The sequence below is a fragment of the Cotesia glomerata genome, linkage group LG6, assembly GCF_020080835.1.
Source record: "Cotesia glomerata isolate CgM1 linkage group LG6, MPM_Cglom_v2.3, whole genome shotgun sequence".
Taxonomy (NCBI): Eukaryota; Metazoa; Arthropoda; class Insecta; order Hymenoptera; family Braconidae; genus Cotesia; species Cotesia glomerata.
The window spans coordinates 17,870,427-17,879,675 of NC_058163.1; positions in this window are offsets into that span (position 1 = coordinate 17,870,427).

The following is a 9,249-nucleotide window of genomic DNA, read 5'->3' on the forward strand; positions in this document are numbered from 1 at the left end:
CCAGGCATGGAATTAGCGAGAAGTTGCAGGGATGGCCTTCAGGGTCAACCGTTTTCCTAATTTTTTAGTACTGTAACGGTAGTAATTCTATACTTTTTCAAATTACTACGCCTCACTAGTGCTCTTAATAGTGAGTAGAAGGATTTTAAAATTGTATTACACCAGAACCCCTTTTCTTCGCGTTTGTAACTATGGTCAATTCGACCGTTTATTACTTTTTATTACAAATGCAGCTTGAAATAATTAGACATAAATATCTGTCTCAAAATCAAGATGAGAAACGATGTGTGATTCGACTCATTGTGGTTGTCCTTAATACTCTTGATAGCTAAATTCTTTGGTTAGCTTCGTGATCCTCAGACTGCCTCCTCTGAACGTCGTGGAGTGGATATTATGGATACCTGGGAAAAAAGGTTTAGATCTGACCAGATATAATTATATCTAGTCAGATCTTATTATATCTGTTCAGATCTATTTAGATCTGACCAGATATGGGATTTGAGACATAATCAGATCTAGTCATATCTGATCAGATCTGAACAGTTATAACAATTTCTGGGTTGAAAAATACATCAGACATAAAATGATTTTATCATGTCTGGCCAGATATAACTATATTTTTTAACTATTAATAAATACTTATAAACTATTTTAATAAATATACTTTCCTCCCAAATAAATATTTAATGAATGTTAAAAAATAAATAACAAAAAAAACACAATCTAACTGTCAATATTAAAGAAGTAAGGTTGACATTATAAAGTTCATACTTTTAATGAAAGTAAAAATAATTAATTAATATTGAGCTGTTTAATTGTGATAAAAATTAATTTAGCAGAAATTTGATCATTTTAATAATTTTTGTAAAAAATAAATTAAGACAAAAAAAATTTTTTTCAAAATTGATTTTTTGTAATAACTCCGAAATTTTCTATCAGATCAATTTTTTTGTTTTAATTTTTTGTGGAGTTCAAAAAACCACATTGATCGCCGCCTACCGCATGAAAATTGGTTGATTTATTAAAAAGTTACAGCAGTTTGAAAATTAGAAAAATCGTGTTTCATCGAATTCCGATAAGACTTTTGAGCTCGAAGACCTCAAAAGCATAGAAAAGCTATCTCTTTGAGCTCGGAGAGCTCAAAATAACACATATATTGTATTTTTGAGCTCGAAGAGCTCAAAAACGTGATAAGTGCAATTTTAAGTGCCTAAGTATGGAATTAGCGAGAAGTTGCAGGGATGTCCTTCAGGGTCAACCGTTTTTCTAATTTTTTTTTAACTTTTTATTCATTTTTATCGACTGGGGGAACCCCCCCAACCCCCCGCCGGGGCTTTGCCTCTGGACCCCACCGGGGCTCCACCCCTGAACCCTGCCGGGGCTCCACCCCTGAACCCTGCCGGGGCTTCGCCCCTGAACCCCAATTTTGTACCCACACCTATTGGTAATTGAGAGTTGCAGTCACGCCAACTGGTGGCTACATCTTGAACTAGCGACAACGGGTCGGCTGATTAATGACATATGTAAATTGTATGTAAACAAATCCGTTTTTAAAGTCTTATTGATTATTAACTTAATAAAAGGACATTAAGTTTTGTTAAAAATAAAATTTAAGTTAAAAATAAATTTTTAAAAAAATGTTCTTATCAATGTGTGAAGTGTTAGATCATTTGGACTCTACAACGAAAAGCCGAAATTTTATTGAAGGCGAGCAAGTCGTTAATTCTAATCATTTAATTTACACGGGAATTTTGAATGAAAATAATGAGCAATACGAATTATTATCTTATTGTATTCAATCATCTAATACTCGAGGAGATCCTTACGAAATAACTACAGTTATTAGTAAAACTGGTAAGGTTATTTCCTCAGTATGCAGCTGTATAGCTGGGTTAAGTGAAAGATGTAAACATAGTGCTGGTGTTTTGATATTTTGTTCACGGTAGGTTGTAATTATTGAAAATGTTTCTTTATGTTTAATTTTTACTGCTAAGCTCAATAAATTATATTTTCTTTATTTCAGTAACGATTCGACTGGCTTCAAAATAGTTTTATCAACAGACAGAAAATGTCTTTGGAGTGCACTTCGCAACGCTTGTTTGGAACAATATCATCCGAAGCCTTTGAGTGAACACAGCTGTTTTAATATAAAAAAAAATTATGTGGAACTAAGTGATGATATCAAGAAGTCGATCAGAGAAAAACTTTTTTCGAAGAATTTGAAATCAGCTTTATCAGTGCATGCGTACGAGCGTGAATGATTTATTTACGATTGATTCTTTTTTTTTAATGAAAGTTTTGCTGAAGTAAATTTTCATGCAAACAGTTTTCTGATTCACTTTTTATGTGAACAATTTTTGTTTTTAATTTAATTAATTTTGTACATATTCGCCACTTAATTTCAATTTAATTTCTATTTTTATGGAATAATTTTATCAATTTTAATCATGATTCATACGTAACATTTACTTCATCAAAATTTCCGATTCTTTAATCATGTTGTTATGTTTACTTTCTATTCTACACAATATTTTGAATGTATTTTTCATAGAACTGGAAGACATGCTCCACTGCAACCTCCTGTTGAAACTGTCTCTCCTGAGAACTTACGACTTATCCAAAGTTTGATTTCACACTCATCCTCGTCATCAATCATACATAATCTTCCAGAACAACCCATTCGACCATTAAGAGAATGTTGCGAGAAACTTTTCGAGCAATTAATCGGGAATCCTTGCAATATTTGTTTAGAAACTCAAAATTTTACAGTAACTGGCAAAAAAAACGTAAATTTTGAATAACTGGCTCTCGGTGTTACGAGCTATACACTTATCGTAAAAATTCAAAACCTAATTGGGAAAATAAGTCTATAAAATATTTCCATCCAACGAACTTTACTACTTCAGCAATAAAACATGGTCTTAAATTTGAACCAGTTGCTCGAAAAACCTATCAAGAATTAAATCCATCTACGGATGTAATTCAATGCGGACTAATAGTCTCCAAAAACAATTCTTGGTTAGGTTATTCTCCTGACGGTATTCTTTTTGATAATGATACACCAGCTAAATTGATAGAGATTAAATGTCCATATGATGGTAGATCTTTGTTTATAAATAAAGTTATTCCTAAACTCAATTACATCCAAACAATTCCTCAAGATAAAAATAATTTAGTTTAAAAAAAAATCATAAATATTATGGCCAAATTCAGTTCGGAATGGGTGTTGTGAATGTTAAAAAAACTGACTTCATCATATTTTCTTCGTATGTCGAAAGCATAAAAGTTATAACTGTTGATTTTTATGAACAATTTGTTAATGATTAATTTAGATCTTTGAAATTAATATATTTTAATGAAATGTTACATTATGCATGCACAGAAGAACATGAACAGAATTAAAAATTGATTATTTGTGAATAACTATTTTTTGAAAATATGTTTACATTTAAATAAATATCTACAACACATTCAATTGTATTTTGATTTATTTATTAACACTCTAAATTACGTAGTTTTAATTAAATATTACATGTAATCATTTAAATTTTTGATGAAAATATTAATTTTCTGATAAAAAGTTATCACCCTTTAAAATTGGAGAGCTTAAATTGACAACTGCGCCAATAATTGTTAAAATTTCTTTACATTTTTTTACTAAGCCAATTGGCATTCGCAAGCCCAAAACCAAAGACTTTGAGTCGTTGATTAGAACGTTCCACATGCACACGAGCTCTCGCTATTTTGGCATTTAATCGTGATTCTTCTCTAAAAAATTGGAGCTGCTCTTTTTTGAATGGAGGCCTTATGAGCTGAATATCTTTTTCCTTACATAATTTATCAACTCGAAAGCCTTTATCAACCATCATTGCTTCACCTTTTTCTAAATAATCTAAAATTTTGGATTGCTTAAATATTGCATCATCTGAAACTCTTTCCCCATACACTGGACTAATAAATGATAATATTCCTCCAGGAGTTACTCCAGTCATAAATTTTATAGTGTAGGTGCTTTTGTATCGAGAATAAGTTGATTGCTGACAGCATAACGATTTTGGTCTTTGAATAAATATTTCAGTACAGTCTAGAACAATTCTCACATTTTTAAAATCATCGAAGCATTACGGAAGGTTTCTAGAAATTTCGTCTTTATCTGGAAAAGGAATGCCTTCTCTTAAACAGACATAGAGCATATCAATTGTTTTGAGAATTACTTTTCGACAATGTGATACTGAAGAACATTTAAACAAAACAGTTAAAATTTCATATGATAGATTATGCTTCAACTTTATAAATGTCATAATAATTTTATTTCGGAGCTGCATCATTTCAAATCTGTATTTTGGAAAGCCATCCTTAACAACGTTGGTAATAACATTTAAAACATCAAAATTAATAATCCCAGTTAGTGTGTTAAGCTCCATTTCAGTCTTTATAATATCACAAAAATTTGTAATTAAATCACCGCTTTTGACCTGAACACCAATATCAACTTAACGTTTTGTAGCCGATATTTCATTTGGTGCTGCTAAAGACACCATCCACGGAAAATCCGTGACTCTAAAAAAGTGAAAAAAATGGCTATTTCTAGCGATTTTTCCGTGTCTCTATGCACGTTAAAACTTGATAAGAAAGTTAATAAACTATTTATGTTTATTAACTATTTATAGCGTTGTCCGTGACTCCAAAGACTTAAAGACACGGAAAATCTTAAACGAACGGACAAATGCATCTCGTTATCCGTGACGCTAAGGACTTAAAGACACGGAAAATTTTAAAGGAACGGACAAATGCATCTCGTTATCCGTGACTCCAATGACTTAAAGACACGGAAAATTTTAAAGGAACGGACAAATGAATCTCGTTATCCGTGACTCCAATGACTTAAAGACACGGAAAATCTTAAAAGAACGGACGAATACATCTTGTTATCCGTGTCTCCAAAGACTTAAAGACACGGAAAATCTTAAAGGAACGGACAAATGCATCTCGTTATCCGTGACTCCAATGACTTAAAGACACGGAAAATTTTAAAAGAACGGATGAATTCATCTTGTTATCCGTGTCTCCAAAGACTTAAAGACACGGAAAATCTTAAAGGAACGGACAAATGCATCTCGTTATCCGTGACTCCAATGACTTAGAAGGAACGGATGAATATCCAACATTCAAACGATGTACGTTGTTGTCCGTGACTCCAAAGGTTGGAGATACAGAAAAATTTTAGATGCAAATGGTCGATTTGACGACGTTGTCTGTGACTGCAAGGACTTAGACTTATAGCCACGGAAAAATTTCCAAATCCCAGGATCTGCGTAGTTGTCCGTGACCCTTAAGAATTAGAGACTCGGAAAAACTTCAGATACGCAAATGGACGATTTGCCCCGTTGTCCATGACTCTAAAGACTCAGGGTCACGGAAAAATTTTTACAATCCAAATGACCTACGTTGCTGCTCAGGTAGGGTTAGCCAATGTCGACTCTTATTAAAAAAGAAAAGATTTGAAAAGATTTAACACATTCGAAATTTATATCTATATATTCGTCAAGTTAAATCTTTTTTAATCTCTTTGAGCCATTTCGAATCTTTTCAAATCTCTTTTTCTAATCAGAATACAATTAGCCGAGCCTTGGGCCGTTTGTTATGTGCTGAATCTTGAAAAGTGATCACTGGCCCCAGCCTTGCCCGAAGCTTTGCCCAATGGTTAGATATTTTCAAATCAAGCCTTGGGAAGTAATCACTGGCCTAGGCCTGATCCGAGGCTTGGTCTAATGATTAGATATTCTTAAAATGAGCCTTGGAACGTTACCAATGGCTCTGTCCGTGTTTAGCCTACGGTTTGAGCTACGGTTTTAGCTAATTTTGTAAAATTACAATACTTTCCTTGAATTTTACTTGAATTGAAATAATAAAAAAGAAAGATTTGATTTAATATTTGTTGTCATTTTATTTTTATGAAGCGCTGACTAGATTTTGAATCTCACGTAGACCTAATTATTACAACTTAGACGATATAAAGTGAAAATAATACTAACCCTAACTAAGAATCGAACGCGAGCCGCGCGCTTGCTAGACCAATACCTAACGCCCTACGCTGTACGACCGATAGATGGTTTAACATCTTATTATTCTTATAAGCTAATCCTATGTGGTGATTGAGCATTACGGCTTATTATTTATTATTTACATTATTTGTGTTATTTGATGCTGTTCATTGATGAAAAATAACTAACTTTTACATTATTTATAATTCATTGAATATTATAAAAATTAAAATCTAATATATACTCATTCAAATATATTGATTTCGAAATGATCGTTTGAGCGTAATATTAAAATTTATAAAAGATAAATGGTGCCTCGAATTTATTATTGCACATAAACAACCATAGACTAAAAATTAGTAAAATTACAATGCGTGTTAGGTTTATACAAGGAGATTGTAAAATTACAATACATCTTTGTAAATTTCCTGACAAGTGTTGAAAAATTACATGAATTATATTTTATTTCGCATTGCTATACACTGATTTGTTATTTTACATATCATTTGTTTTGTAGTATGATTGTAATTTTAGAAAAATTTTTAACAGTGTACATACATACATACATACAGACACCATCGCGGGAATAGTCAGGGAAGCTTACTAGGACTTCGAAACGTCGAGATTCGATGAAAACTCGATTTTCGTAAAACGGGGTGAAAACAATAACTTCCTGATTTTCGAAAATCTTCGATTTTCTTAGCGGGAAGTTAAAAAATTTTTTCAAAAGTGGTTTTTATGGAATAACTTTCAAACGGCTCTATCGATCAACTCCAAAAACTAATTAGCTCGTAACCTTGAAAAACCACGTGGATTGCCGTTAATCCGGTCTAAATCGGTTGATTCGTTCGAGAGATATCGTGCAGGAAAGAATACCCAAAAAAGTGTTTTTTCGGAATTACTCCGAAATTTCTTGCTTAATCAATTCAAACTTAAAGATTCTTCATGAGGCTTGTAAAACTGCGTCAAATGCCGCCAACCGCAAGAAAATCGGTTCATTCATTCAAAAGTTATTGCGGTTTGAAAGCTCAAAAAATAGTGTTTAATCAAGCTTCTATTAGACTTTTGAGCTTGAAGAGCTCAAAAGCATAGAAAAGTTACCTCTTCGAGCTCGGAGAGAGTAAAACAACACATGAACTGTATTTTGAACGCTGAGAAAATTGAAAAGTTATTGGTTCAAAAATCGGGAAGTTATTGGTTTTACCCCGTTTTGAGAAAATCGAGTTTTCATCAGATCTTGACGTTTTAAGGTCACAGGAAGCTTCTCTGACTATTCCCGTGATGGTGTCCGTGCGGCTGTATGTGTGTGTGTGTGTGTGTGTGTGTGTGTGTGTGTGTGTAAACCTTTTATAACTTTTGAACGGCTCGGCCGATCGGATCGAAATAGGTGACGATCCAAAGAGTATCATTGCCATTAAATTTCGTAAAAATTTGAATCGATTCGGTTCGCTAGATTTTGAGAAATCTCAAAAATAAAATTTTCAAAAAATCGTTTTTTTGGAATAACTTCTAAACGGCTTGTCCTATCAATTCCAAAAACTAATCAGCTCTTAAGTAGGGGTGTGCGAATCATGTTCGAATCGAATCGAATCGAATAATACTATTCGATTCAAATATTCGAATAATTAGAATAATCCGAATAATTCAAACAGTCGTTTTCTGTTGATAACCTAACTAATTTTTGTGTAGAAATTACTTTATTTAATTTTATTTGACCAAATGAAGTCTTAATAATTATTTGATAGTGAAGTCTGCTTATTATTTGTAATAAATATTTCTTGGTGTATTTGGACCCCGCGCCCCGGAACAGTCCTCTTTATTCTTAATATTTTATATCAATGATTTTAGGAATGCTGTTGAGAAACTGCAGCCTATCACATGCACTGACAAAAAATGCACTTGGAGTGCTCCTCAAAAAGCTGCACTTGAAAAGTATGATCCAAAACTATTAAGAGAACATGACTGTTTTCAGTTAAAGATACAGAAGAATTTGGAGGCTCCAGGTAGAAAACATAAAAAAAAGAATGATGAGCCGGTAAGTAATGAACCTGTGGAATTGACCGAAGAAGAGAATGATAAGCTGTTGAATATAATGCTAGAAAATTTGCACTGCAGTGCATTGAAGGAGCACATGTAATCAAAAATATAAACAATGAAATGACATATTTTTTTTTTTTTTTTTTTATGCATTACTCGCTTCTATGTCATACAACTATTGACTTCTGACGTCTTTTAACTATTAGATTTCTTTATTTTATTTAGAGATGGAAGACACGACGTTCTTGAGACTGTTAGCAATAATTCTACGTGTGATCTATCTAAAGTACAAGCTATCTTCAAAAATCAAGTTTCTTCTAATTTTCTAAAAAAACTAGAGCAAGCTAAAGTAAAGCCTATCAAAGAATGCTGTCAAAAAATAGTGTCTGGATTGAACGGAAATGTTGTTGAAATCTGTATCAAAACAATGGAGTTCCATTCAACTTGGATCGAAGAAAGACAACTTAGAATAACGGGCAGTAATTCCTATCAGTTATTTACCTACAGCAAAAATAAAAAACCTGATTGGTGTCAAAAATCAAAAAAATATTTCTATCCAAATTCTATAAATAATGTTGACACTCAACACGGTCTAAAAAATGAGCCTTTGGCTCGAAATCTTTATGATGAATCGGAGCCTTCCATCACAGTCTTGTTGTCTTGTGGTCTTGTTGTCTCTGAAAAAAATCCATGGTTAGCTTATTCACCAGACGGAGTAGTTTTTGATAAAAATAATAATCCGATAAAACTGATTGAAATTAAATGTCTTTATGAGGGTAAAAAAAAAGGTTTACAAGAAGTATTACAATTATTAAAATGGTTAGTCATCGAAAATGGTAATTGGACCTTGAAAAAAAAAACATTCCTACTACGCCCAAGTTCAAATTGGCATGGCTGTGTTAAACATACCAGTCACTGATTTCATTATTTATACACCTTTTGATAATAAATTAACGATATTAACTGTTAATTTTGATGAATTGTATGCAATAGAATTGCTGTATTCTTTGAAAGGAATTTACTTTAATAACATGATTCATAACGTCTGCATAGCTCAAACTTTAAATGATCTCGACAATGAAACGTGAATGACTTCATTATCATCCACAAATATTTCTTTATTAACCTTTTTAAAAATTATGCGACTAAGGCCTTTCCTTTAACAACT